Raw genomic sequence first — 14727 nt, 5'->3', positions numbered from 1 at the left:
GATCATCCTGCAGACACTTATTTAAAGAGCTACAGATCTTCACTGTGGCCTCACAAAATATATATATATATATATATATATATATATATATATATATATATATATATATATATTCACTTATAAAATTTGTTATTAACAATCCGAACGAATTCAAAAGTAATAGCAGTGTACATGGCTACAACACTAGGAGAAAGGATGATCTTCACTACTCAAGGTTAAGTCTAACTTTGGCTCAGAAGGGGGTAAATTATGCTGCCACAAAAGTCTTTGCATCTTAAGTCTGACAGCCATATAGCATATAAAAGGAAATAAGAATTTCTTAATGGCAACTCCTACTCAGTAGATGAATTTTGGATATAGTAAGTGGGTAATTTCCCCAACAGCCACAAAAAATAAATAAAAAGATTAAGTGTCATGTAATATTTTGTGTAATGTAATATCTTGTATTGACACCTTTTATTAATCTGATACGTTCCACATCATTACGAAGTGTCGTATTCATGATCTATGGAACAAGTACCAATCTAATCTAATCACTGATATCTTGTTGTTCAACTGAGGAAGAAAATACCAGTGTTAGCCACGAAGGAAAAAGTAAGCAAGCAGCCAAACACTGGTATTACCAACAGCCAAAAGAAGAACATACCTAACACTGGTATCGTGTACTTCAGTTCATCTACGAATTAAGTATTGCGAAGAAAACTATAACTCTTCCATTGGTATCCTGTAGGTCAGATGACATTACCTATTGTGGAGGAAACCACAAACACAGTATCTCATTTCCGGTCACATGAATATTAACTGATGGGCAGAAAATGACACTTAACACTGGTATCCTATACAGATCAACTGAAAAATACGATATTAGTGTTACCCCCAGCAAAAAGAATGACAAACCTGACGTAAGTGTCTTATTTATTACGGCACTGCAGTAAAGTAAATGGTACACAAATTCCTTAAAACAAATGAAAATCACACACACACACACACACACACACACACACACACACACACACACACACACACACACACACATTCTTTCTTCCTTTCTTTTAAGGGTACATTCATTCATTCAAATTTAGAACTTGACACTTCGTTTCCCAAGCTATGCAATTTACTATTGAATTTAACTGAATTTTATCTGATCCTGTAAGATTACATTATGTACAGTAAATGTACATGTAATACAGGACGTGTCAAAGTAGTAACATTCATTATCACTTATTTTTCTACCCCTTTAGCTTTTATTACATAATTGATAATGAATAACAAACTTTTTCAATGTGAGAGTAAGTTTCTTCGGAAAGTTGTCAAGTACACTACGTTGCACATTTTAGACAGACTTCTTAGTAGACTGATACCAGAGTACTGGGGTCCTGTTCTAGCATTGCCAGTCGGTGGGGTATGCTCCGTACTTCATTCTTCCTTCTTGTATTGTGGGTGTGCACACTAGCATTTGTAATCCAGTCCTCACTACCTTTTGTCATGTGCATTATTGTTTTGTATACATACAATGATGAAGTTAAGATACCTAACTTCTTGAAGCAGTTAGGTCTTTCTACTTAAAATGGTCCTAATTGCTTTTTTTTGTAATGTGAACACTCGTTTTGTCTCTTGTTTGAGTCCCCCCCCCCCCCCCCCAGTCACTCCATACAGTAAGTATGGTTTGAAAAGTCCATGATACACTGTACACAGAAGGTTGTCTTAATACTGTGATGGCTGCATCATTAAGAATATGACAGAGCTGTTTCTTACAGACATTATTAATATGTTTTTTTCCCCCCATTTCAGTTCATTATCCACAAGAATACCTAAGAATGTAATAGATTCTAATTCTTCCAGCCTTGTTCCATCAACCTCTAAATCCACGTCTACAGCCTGCTTGTTTTTAAACACTGCATACATAGTCTTTAGATTTATAAGAAGTTCACTTTCCAACAGCCATTGAGCTGTGACATTTGCAGATATGTATGCTCTGCTCTATGACTCAAAAATAAAATGTCATCTATGAGTTAAATATGACATCAATGGACAAAGCTAATAAGTTTTGCACCATTCTTCAGTTGACATAACATTTTCCTTTGCAAAAAATATTGAAAACTGGTCTCAGAACACCAACAATCACTTCATAGTTTACTCTTCCACTAGAACAAAGCTGTGTTGAGGACCTGCTAACCTACAATTTTGCCACATCGTAAGGCATTAGACTTTCACATCCACGCCACAGAGAATGGTCCTACTGTCTACTACTAATCGAAACTCAGATAAATGTGAAGGGCTGTTTCTTCTACCTTAACACTTTACCATCTCTAAGCCCAACATATCCCTCATTACAGATGGATGGTGAGCCACCTCCCCCCTCCCCTTGTTCTTCAAAGTAGCAAATGGAAAGCTGCAGTTCACAAAATGGAAACCAAATAATGTCGCAGCAGTTGAGATGTCAGTTGATAATGTGTAGTATCACTACATTATGAAGACTTGTGCATAATGTGAAGATGGACTGGTAGTGAGGTATGACTGAACAGTGAAGCACCAGCCTTTTACTTCTTAGCAAACAAACCCCTGCACACTAGGGGTGAACCAAATGAGGTCTTGCTGTTTTAAGTGGACTGACCCCTGCATTTGCGTGGGTGGAGGTTCCCATCTCCATCTGACCATCCAGATTTAGGTTTGTGTCATTTCCCTAAATTACCTCCAAGTCAATTTAAGGATTTTTCCTACTATTAGGCTAAGGCCAGTCACCTGCCCCATCCTTGTGAAACTAGACCAGTAAGAATGTAACTGCCTCTCTAACCTATACGGTGTTGTTCTTAAATTGCACTGCTGTACATGTACAACACCCTTGCAACAATAATCCACCAATAAATAAAACAAAGAATGTTCACCATAATGTTGGGTTATGTTAATTATTTTTAGCTACCTTTTCCACAGTGGACCATTTCACAATACACTCGAGGCAGGTGGATTTGTAGAGGAAATAAAGAATTAGGCACACGCAAGCTTAGTTAACAACCAGTTATCAGAATATGAGAAATGTACTAGAGCACAAACTGCATCAGCTTTTTTAGGGACAGCAAAGAGAGAAGCCCATCAATTACAGTGCATACAGAGGTGTTTAAACAGGCATTCTTCCCACAATCACAACTGGAATAGGAAGAAGGCCTGATACCTGGTAAGGTAGGAGGTACCCTCTGTCATGCACCTGTGTATACTAGTGACAAAGAGCTCCACCTTACTGGCAAGTGTCAATGCTGAGACAATACACCGTTTCAAAGAATGTCTTCTAGCAACGACAAAAAGCCATGGTATTTAGATATTTCCAAATGACCAGAAACCTGAGGTTTTCACGACACTTGTCACTTTTCTCTAGCAACAGAAAGTGACTGGAAACAGGAAAATGTGTATGAACTTTGCATAACTAAGAAACATTCTTGTTAATTTCTCAACTAATTTTAAGTCAAACGGATGTATGACAAATACAAACTCTTTGAAGTTATGTACCAAGATGATACTGCCCGTCCTGATAGAATACGCAAGTCCAACTACTGCTTTCACATATTTCATCGGAGTGTTGGTAATAATGTACTGGGTCATTCCATGTTAAAGAGACTTTGTGACAAAAAAATTAAAATGACAATATTACAAATATAACCTTAAAAATGCCAAGTTAAAAGTACATTTGTTCATTGCAAAATAATCATGAATATGAAAAAAATAAATTTCTACCTTCACTAAGTGTTTAAAGTGCACTACTCTATGGCACCACAGAGGTATGCTTTATGCTATTTCCAGATGAGTATTAGTTGTGTTATCTATGGCTGATTGTTCTATTGTTGCAAAGAATATTGAAGTCAACATTGTTATAGCTCATAATAATTCGTTTTGTTGAAGTAAGCTAATTGCATTTGTTTATTTTGTTAGTTTTATAACATATATGCAGCTTGTAACACCCGTAACAAAAATGATACAAAAGTTTAATTTGTAATCTAGTAAATTTGTTCTGTACAATACCTTTCTGTAAAAGTGAGGTTATGCACATGTTTTACAATATCATACCATTGCATGGCATTTTGAAATCTTATTTAACACTCTTAGAGCTGTTACGGGTGTTACTAATTTTCGTTTCGGGTGTTACTTAACACATGCATAACACCCGTAATTTGAATTGGAAGGTTTAATGCCACCTTCATCTTTAGTAGGCCTAGGCCCTACGTTTAAATTATAACCAAAGGGTATTATTATGAATGAAAAAAGTTTTTACTATGTTTATTACATATGAAAACAGTTTTAAGCATGAAAACTAAAATTTTTATTCCTCTGCATACATTTTTTAAGCACTACCCTACATTATAAAAGTTAATTAGAGCATTAACCTGACTCAACTGATGTTCTCCTAAAAAGTTAATTAAGCCCAAAATTCTTTACATATAGTTTATGTTTTCCATTCTAACTTTTCCAAGAACAATATTTATAACCTCAGTTTTAAATTTTACATAGGCCCAGTAAACTGCTTATTGAGGCAAATTCTAGTCATTCATAAGAGCCTATGTTTAACAATGTACTGTGCTGGGCAGTTCAAAAATAAATATACTTTGTCCAATCTATGTTATTTTGAGAGAGACTTTGGATTGACAGTCTAGTGGAATTTTTTTGCCAGTTCACATGGTAAAGGCGCCATGGATGGCATTGGAGGTGTGCTGAAGAGGAGCATGTGGACACGCTGTTAGATCTAGGAAAATTATTATTAATGACACAATTGAGTTTTATGACTACACTCTGAAGAATTTTTCTAAATTTAAGGTACTATGGGTTGATAAGATAGGAGCATAACATTCTTATTTTGGATGAAAGGTGGAAAAATTTACAAGCGATTCTTCAAATCCAGGGCTGACATCACTTTTGGCCTTATAACACAACTGATTTGCTGGTTTCAAAAACAGCAGAGTCATTAATGACAAGGGTGTCATTATTTCTGACGACGCCAAAGTTAAAACATTACATGCAAAAAGATGCATAAACTTCTATGAAGTGTGCAGTTCTGATGATTCTGATCAGGAGACTGCTTCACTATCTGAATCACAAGACAATATTGGAAGTGCTTGTGAGTTAAGCCTAACTAATAAAATTGAAAAGTCTGATTTAAAATTTGGGTTATTTGACTTGGTTGACATTGCAAGCGATAAAAAGAAGCCAACCCTATCCAAAAGTCAGTACTGTTACTTGGGAATCTGCCAGAGTGAGGTTGATGAAGAGGAGGATGTGAAAATAATCTTTCTGAAGTCAGTAGGAAAAAGTAAAACACTTTTTAAACTAGATGAAACTGATGTTTGTTTTGTGAAATTCAGTCAAGTACTATCTAAGGTAACACCAGAAATCAAACAACAAGGTAACCGTTCGTACTTTGAGTTCAATTTTGAGTTGGATGTTGCTGAAAAAGATTATTAAATGAAGTTTTTAAACCTATCAATAATAAGAAAACATTTTTGTCATAAATTTATTAGGCCTACAAAATTAGGTTAATGTAAGCAATGATATCTTGGCCTAGTTGTACTATAAAATTGTAACAAAATTTTTTGTGTGATAAATAGCTTTATCCTTCAAATATGTTTTCTTAAGTACATACTTTTATTCCAAATAAACTACAGTACTTCTTTTACTTTGATGCAATTGTAAGAGGTAGATTTATTCCTCAAGAATCAAAACTGATGCATCTATGTAACACCCGTAACATTTAATGTAACACCCGTAACAGAAAAAAATATATATATACTGAGTTATGATGTCCAAAAAAATAAAAATTTATATTTCAAAATAAAATTTGGGGCAATACCTCTTAACAGTTGTTTTACAAGAATAAAAGCTTCATCAAGTTTGCAGAAATTAGAGAGTTCCCTAACTCATAACAGGGGCCAGGTCTACTTTTGGTAACACCCGTAACACTACTTTTTTGATTAATAACCAGGAGAATAATAAAACAATTCCAGTATCAACATTTGTCACATGAAATATAATGTAAGCCTTAAAAGTTTTCAGTATTAAATTCAATAAATATTATTCCTTACATTATTTTTCCTAATTTTAAGGTGTGTACATGTAACACCCGTAACTATGGAATTGCCCTACTGCAAAATTGTGACTTGATAACTAAATTTGTAAGCCAACGATTATCTTCCTGTGTTGTCACGCAAATATTAAACTAGCAATATGAAATATGCAGTGAACTACTTGATAAGCTTAAGGAATTTGCTGATTTGCTCACAGTACTGGTATATAGGCACTAGTCACTTTCTAATTTACTCGACTAAGTTTTGATGTCATATGTGTGAACAGCATTCAAATATTATGTCAGCTTACTGTTAATACTGTATACAGACAGTTTCTAGGTTTCTCATGCTTTTGTTCCATATATCTCGTCCATTCTGCATCCCTGATGGAACTCATTTTCGATGGGAGCTAGGGAACACGTTGAAAAAAATAACGAATGAAAAGGGACGCGTTCTCACCTTATAAACAGGAGCGAAATCAACCAGTGGGTCTTCCTTCCCGGCAACACGAGGAAGCGACAAATGGGCTAATAATTAACGTTCACCAATGTTCACTTCCTGGAATAGGGTCGTGTTCACAGGAACTGTTGACATAAGAAGAGGCACTAGAATCTTCATTACCACATACACCAAGTAAACTGAACATTTTAACACAAATTAGTGTGTTATGACAAATCATTCACGATTCTTACCAATTCATGTAACTGCCGTAACTATAAATTGCCAGTAGACATTTAAGTATCACAATTTTGTTTTGAATTTTATCGAGCACATCCGACCACACACTCTTACAAGACGTAAATTATCGTCAAGCCAGTCACAAGCGTAGCACTTCTGGTCTAATGAAGCAGGGAATATCATCTGTCCGCTGTCGGCTTTGACCAATAACGTCAATCGTCATGCATTAGTCAGAGATAGTAATGTCTTCACTTCGAGGCATAGATAATAAAACAGTTCTGTGTCCCGGATAAGCGCTATCATTGTACATTAAAATAATTATTCGTAATGATATTGAGGTAATTTGGAGTATTAGTTTGTTATTGTAGAAAAATTTTTAGTGTCTTATTTTCGTTTATAGGAATGGATTTGTTTGTTTGTGGGTATGGAACTTTCGTTACTGTCTGTCTAGGTGAGCTTCGGTTATTCCTCGATATTTCCGTGTGGTAAGTTCACTTTTCCATTTGCTTCTTTCACTGTATTTCACTATTTTGACATATTTCACTGTTTTATTCCACCAATATGTGTATTTTCGTGTTGTAAAGTACGTAATAGAAATTTCTCAGCTGTCGATCTTCTTTCGTTTCCCAGCACTAGTATCAGTACGACATTTTCGAATGTGTACTTGCTATATTACAGGCTAAACCCCCGGCACAACTAAAATTTCTATCATGTCCTTCACTTCGCATTAACACTGACGACACAACGAAAATTTGTATCCCATCCTTCACTTCGCCTTTAACTGACACTATATATGTCAATTGGCGAGCAAGATACAAATGTTGCGTATAGCTATATAGCTCAAGTAACGAATGGGATACCATTAGCTTCCAAGGCAACAAGGAAACTGTACCCCAAAGTGAAGTACGGGATACAAATTGTACATGTGTCGTCTTCTTGTCTCCGTGTAGTACAATTGAGGTACAGTTGCGAATGTAGCGTACGTCTATTTCCACCGTTTCGTCACCAGTGTACATATATAGAGGTCAACGGAAGTCTGGTATACATATATTACATACGTAGGTCCTTCTGTCATCAGTGGTACTGATATGTACATAAGAAAAGACTGTTAGTAATAGACTAAATAAACAACACATCTACAATTTGTATCCTGTATTCCACTTAGGGTTTACTGAAGAGGAGGATACATCGTTCAAGTGAAGAACAGGACAGTAATGCTGGTGAAAACGAGGAAATCGACTTATGACAAACTCGTATTCCGTACTGTACTTAAGCAACACACTTCGGATGAGCTTTTAATTTGTATCGGGTTTTTCATTTATGGTTAGTGAAGCAGGGGATACATAGTTCAAGTGAACAACAGGACAGCAATGCTAGTTGAAATTAAGAAATCGACGTACGCTAAATTTGTATCCCGTACTGCACTTAAGCAATACAGTTCGAAAGAGTTTCGACATACAACTGATGTACATGTAACTTGATGTCTTCTTTGCTAGTAATATATTTCATTCATGTATTTCCATTGTATTTTGCGGAGAAATACTAAGATACAAACACGCGATATCATTAACGTGAAAATACTACTAGCCCTTATATATGTGAAGTACAGTCTTTCTGTCTTGCATTCCTTTGTTTCTGAACATTCTTCTCAGCTCTTTCATCTTTATAATACATGATTTCTGGCCAATTCCGAAGCCATTGGTCAAAGCCGACGGGTTGTATCCCCTGCTAAACTAGACCTGGACTTTTTGTGGGCAAGTTTTAAGAGTTCCGCATTAAATACATTCTACAAGCATGCATTTAAATGCACATTTGGTCCTGTCGCAAACATACGTGTACAAAGATACCGCGGCACAAGAAAAAGAATAATCAAATTTCCACTCTTCTGTTGCCTTGATAACATTTAATTCATTTCTTTCCATCCCACGGGGACTTGCGACCAAAGATGAATTACCTATGTCTGCAAAAATCCTATCCGTTCGTTTCGACAACAAGCTAATGAGTAACGAATACCTTCATAATATCCTGGTGGGAATGATCTTAACATTCGACAGTGTTACTTACATCGTCAGACTATCGATTAATCGATAGTATATGCGCTATCGGTAGTCTGGTTTAACTATCGTTAGTCCTATCTTTTATAATGTAATTGGCGCCTGAAAAATTGTTGGTTCCTATTACCTCCATGGCGTTTGGAGTGCAGAGGAAATGTAGACTGTATGGTGCTATTTAATCAACAACAAATACGGTGGCGCCTAAGCCAGTCTAAGTTGTTTATAAGCTATGTTGTTAATGGATTGTTCGCTGTGGGAGAGGGGTTCGTGAAAAAGGGAATTTTAATTTTCTTGTTTGTCTTCCAATGATGACAACTCATGGTCGTGTGTCTCGTACCGATCAGATGCTTATGGCGAAAACTACACAGCTAAATAACACGTAATTGTGAATGTGTGTTATACTGATTTTCATCTTCAAATGTGTGGGCTTACTTACTTGTAAAATGGAATACAAATGTAAATAATGCTGTTGTAATACAACGCAGTTAGTAGAGGAAAATATGACATTTTAAAGATTTTTTAAGTGTTTCTGATTGTAACGTGTAATGCATTTTAAAATAAATACAATTATTGTCGTTATCAAGTAAACACACCTGCTACTGCCCTCTTCTGTTTCTGAGTCCTCAATGCACTTACAAGTGTTTTCAGTTGTACATATTAATACGTAAAGTGATGGCTGGTCACAAACATTAAAATATACAGCTGTATTTACATGCTATATGCTTTCACAGCATTGTAGGGCGTATTCATAAGTAATTCGGGCGAAATGTGAATGTTTTAGTGGATGTGAGACAAAACTAATCACTTCTTGCCAAGAGTTGACTGAATGTCCACGGCTGTTTTTGCAAAGCTCCAAATCCTGTATATATTTCTTAAGCTCTTGCTCGTTAATGCTGAAACCCCTTGTTTGAAATTTATGCAGCAGGTGAATAAGCTCACCATTTTTTTTCATTTTTCGTGTTTACATCTTTCTGCAACCTGATGAATAATTTTTCGAACGTCACGAGAAAGAATTCTATCCCTTAAGCTTCTCGCTCTACGAGGTACCATAGGGGGCGACCACAATATGCCAACAATCGCTTCTTCGTCACTCACTTCGTTATTTAAACGCCACACAACATTATTATTGATCATGCAACTATAGTGCCACAACTGTTCAACCTCTGTCGGCAGCAGTGAGACAAAGAGCACAGTAGCGAAGAAGTTTTCCGAATGGTGCCGACATGAAGCGATCAGTACTTTTTGCGTGCCAGCGACAGTCTCTGTTGGCTGAGGAAATTCCGCGCTTTTGTTTATGTAAGAGCTGCGTCTTATTGTTCTGAAAATGAACCGTAAAAATCAATAATCCATGTGGAATTTTTTCAAGAAAGCGAGGGATAACAGTCAGTTTGTAAAGTGTACCATCTGCATTTGAGATAATAAACATGATCAGCGAATAGGACTAATTTAAGAGACCACTAAAAAGAAATCATGGTGAAAACTAGGAACCATGAATTAGCAATAGAAGCGAAAGGGAAGGGATCGAGTTGTGAGCTAGATCAAGTGCAAGAGGTGAAACCAAAAACATCGAGAACCTCTACAACCAATTATTTTAACACAAGACAGTTGTACGATGCCAGTTCAAATGTAAAAAAAAGAACTTGGTTCTCTTTATGCACAAATGACTGCTATCTACATTCTGCCATACACAACTTCCGACCATCAATGCTTGAAAAAAATTGTTTGTGCCTTAGACAGCGGATAAAAACCACACTTAAATGTTTACCGATCTCAAAACTATAAGAAGCGATAAAAAATAAATCGGAGTAAGCCCTTGCAAAATGTAATTTTTTAGTGTTATAACAGACATGTGGAAAAGCGACACATATAACTCATACTGCCATTGACTTGCCACTCTATAATAAACGAAAAATTAGTTTCACCCATATTAAAAGTGACAAAAACTACAGGCTACACAAGGCATAATCTATGCACATGCAACTAACATTTTTTAAAAACGTTTCCTCCTTTAACTTGTCAATGCCATGCTGAGTTTCGTTTCGTTCTTGTGATCGGTACATGTCGGTATAAGTCAAGTCGGCGTAACTTGTAAGATATTTCTTGGCAGTTTCACCCGTCCCCTTCCCGCCCCCACTACACTCGCCAATCTTGTCGATAGAAATCTGACGTTATCGTGTATTTGTGTTCTGTTTAGACACTGCCAGCTGCAACAGATCATTGAGTAATTGTGCTACAACAGGCTTAGTATATTTTCTTATTCATTACTACAAATAAACAACACATTTGAACATAGATGTCTCTGTAATGCGCTCTCTCAAAATATTGTTACTTCCCCGCCCATAGTTTTCTCTTGAGAGTTCGTGCAATAGCAGACTAACAAGTGAGAAATGAATGGTAACCCCAACACGATCTGAACCAAAGTTAATGTAGCATAGAAAAATCAGCTGCAGTGGCATTACAATTACAATGTTGCTGTCTTCTGAGTATATAAACAACTTGCTTTTGTGGCGATTTATGTGGAAGTGTTTCCCTTATGTCAGCGAATTGGAAAGAATTAAAACTTTCGGTGCTTATAAAATGGCATCAAAAATTAACACATATATTTGCCATAAAAGACTAACCATAGCAAGTTGTAAATATAAGCCTTACTAACAAATCGAAACTTACCAGTGGTAATGGTAAACTCTGAGCTATTGAGTAATGGAAGCTGTCGTATCGCCACTGCAGTGAAGCTGACGAAACGCTATCTCTCAGGTTCTGTCAAGTGTATAATTCGAGCAACGCGGGTATATTATAGGAATACATCGGTCTCTCGCTGCACCTTACCATATCCTTCATTAATACCGTGCTCTTTATACCGCTCCGTGTGTTTCCCCCCGACGAAAGGCAAAACACCCAACAAAACTTCTACAAGCTACATGCTTTATGTCAACTGCACTAAGATCACAAGTGCTGCCGATCTCTGCGATATAGCAGCTGTAGCACTGCAGTAGAGTGATGGCCCTTTTGTTTCGTACTGAGTGTCAACTCAACCGAGAAAAAACATGAGTGAAGGAGCCACGCTTGATCTCTTCAACCCAGTTTCAGCCTTGTTATTCCAATGTGCAGTTTATACCATAACTGCTGCACTTCATCAGCAAGCATGCACACCTAACGTAGCAACATTGCGTAGCTGAACGGTGAACATTTCCCCTCTCACATCCCTATCCCATACGACCACCTTCTTCTTCCTCTTGCTCTTCCTGTTTTCCCCATGCTTCTAAGACTCTGAAGCTCGATGTAACATCGACAAATAATATATTGGCCAAATTTTTATGTGAATTATTTTTTACGTATGAAAGTAATTTTTCAGATAACAAGACGCTAAACAAAGAAATTTTTTGACAATATTATGCAAAATTTCGGACATACTTGCAGGTTACATTAACATTACATATTTTCAGATCAAATCTTACTAGAATACAATACCCGTGATAAGACAGTAGTAGTGGTTACAGACAACACTGCAATTACGAAAAATCTGTCTAAATTTTAAGGATTCGACATTCACCCTGTTTTTCCCACTGCATCAACTTAAATGTAGAGTTCTATGTACTGACTTGGCAGAAAATCCTTACTTCGAAGAGGTAGGAAGATCAAAACAAAATGTCCAGACACTCTGTGACCAAAATGGTACTGAAACAGAGGATGACAGACTAAAGGCCGAAGTACTAAATGTCTTTTTCCAAAGCTGTTTCACAGAGAAAGACCGCATCATAGTTCCTTCTCTAGATTGTCCCACAGATGACAAATGGTAGATAACGAAATAGATGACAGAGGGATAGACAAACAATTAAAATCGCTCAAAAGAGGAAAGGCTGCTGGACCTGACGGGATACCAGTTCGATTTTACACATAGTACACCAAGGAACATGCCCCCCTTCTTGCAGCAGTGTACCGTAGGTCACTAGAAGAGCGTAGCGTTCCAAAAGATTGGAAAAAGGCAGAGGTCATCCCCATTTCCAAGAAGGGACGTCGAACAGATGTGCAGAACTATAGACCTGTATCTCTAACGTCAATCAGTTGTAGAATTTTGGGACACATATTATGTTCGAGTATAATGACTTTCATGGAGACTAGAAATCTACGCTGTAGCATGGGTTTCGAAAAAAACTATCATGTGAAACCGAGCTCGCGCTATTCGTCCACGAGACTCAGAGATCCATAGACACGGGTTCCCAGGTAGATGCCGTGTTTCTTGATTTCCGCAAGGAGTTTGATATAGTTCCCCACAGACGTTAAATGAACAAAGTAAGAGCGCATGGACTATCAGACCAATTGTGTGATTGGATTGAAGAGTTCCTAGATGACAGAACGCAGCACGTCATTCTCAATGGAGAGAAGTCTTCCGAAGTAAGAGTGATTTCCGTTGTGCCACAGGGGAGTGTTGTAGGACCGTTGCTGTTCACAGTATATGTAAGTGGCCTTGTGGATAACATCGGAAGTTCACTGAGGCTTTTTGCGGATGATGCTGTAGTATATCGAGAGGTTGTAACAATGGAAAATTGTACTGAAATGCAGGAGGATCTGTAATGAATTGAGGCATTGTGCAGGGAAAAGCAATTGAACCTCAGTGTAGCCAAGTGTAATGTGCTGCGAATACATAGAAACAAAGATCCTTCATCATTTAGCTACAATATAGCAGGTCAGCAACTGGAAGCAGTTAATTCCATAAATTATCTGGGAGTAGGCATTAGGAGTGATTTAAAATAGAATGACCATAAAAAATTAATCGTCGGTAAAGCAGATGCCAGACTGAGATTCCTTGGAAGAATCCTAAGGAATTGCAGTCCGAAAACAAAGAAAGTAGGTTACAGTACGCTTGTTCGCCCACTGCTGGAATACTGCTCACCGATGTGGGATCCATACCAGATAGGGTTGATAGAAGAGAGAGAGAGAAGATCCGACAGAGAGCAGCACACTTCGTTACAGGATCATTCAGTAATCGCGAAAGTGTTACGGAGATGATAGATACACTCCATTGGAAGACTCTGCAAGCGAGACGCTCAGTAGCTCGGTACGGGCTTTTTCTGAAGTTTCGAGAACATACATTCACCGAGGAGTCAAGCAGTATATTGCTCCCTCCTATGTGTATCTCGCGAAGAGACCATGAGGATAAAATCAGAGAGATTAGAGCCCACACAGAGGCATATCGACAATCCTTTCCACGAACAATACGAGACTGGAATAGAAGGGAGAGTCGATAGAGGTACTCAAGGTACCCTCCGTCAGGTGGCTTGCGGGGTATGGAGGTAGATGTAGATGTAGATGTAACAGTGAAGATTGTTTCTAAGCAGAAACGTTTTCCAAAATTTTATTGAAAATAAAGGCTATTGTGACTTTCCTTCATAGCTCTAAACTAGCCAGTGACAAACTGTGCAACGTTCAAAAAAGAGCAAACAAAAAAGAAGTGAGACTGATGCAAGAGGTGCTGATTCGATGGAACAGCTCATGCCACATGCTCGAAAGAATTTTGGAAGTACGAAGTGAGCTTGGCATTGTGAACAATGAAAGTTCAAAAGCACTGCCCTCACAGCAGATAATTACCTAGCTGCACAAAATATAATAGATCTTTTTGAACCTTTTGAAATAGTAGCAACAACAATCTCGGGGGAGTCATACATCACTGCTTCTTTAATTTTACCTCTTATATGAGGTGTCGCTGCAAAATTTTCGGACTTGTAAAGCAACTTGACAAGTAATGAAGGACAAAGTGTTCTGGATTCCTTGATTAGTCAGTGAAAGAGTGAAATCATTTAACACATTGACTGTTAATATGCTGGTGACGTTATTAGACCGTAGGCTTAAAAACTTGTTTCAGGACATTTCAAGAGGCAGAGAACGCTGCACAAGTACTTCAGAACGAGTATGCTATCATTGCATCAACTACAAGAATAGTACCTGTAACAGAA

General features: G+C 37.3%; 1 long non-coding RNA gene across 1 annotated transcript in view; it reads right to left on the bottom strand.

Annotated features, from left to right (window-relative positions):
• The window catches only part of LOC124741218, a 29257-nt gene extending 22316 nt beyond the window's left edge, over positions 1-6941 (bottom strand). Inside the window, exons 1-2 of the long non-coding RNA XR_007009927.1 lie at positions 6737-6941; positions 6504-6628 (exon numbers count right to left, since the gene is read on the bottom strand). This is a non-coding gene — a long non-coding RNA (uncharacterized LOC124741218). The remainder of the gene's footprint in view (positions 1-6503; positions 6629-6736) is intronic.
• Between the last annotated feature and the right edge of the window lie 7786 nt (positions 6942-14727).

This window comes from Schistocerca piceifrons, unplaced genomic scaffold, assembly GCF_021461385.2.
Source record: "Schistocerca piceifrons isolate TAMUIC-IGC-003096 unplaced genomic scaffold, iqSchPice1.1 HiC_scaffold_1886, whole genome shotgun sequence".
NCBI classification, from domain to species: Eukaryota; Metazoa; Arthropoda; class Insecta; order Orthoptera; family Acrididae; genus Schistocerca; species Schistocerca piceifrons.
This window is presented reverse-complemented; position numbering and strand designations above follow the sequence as displayed.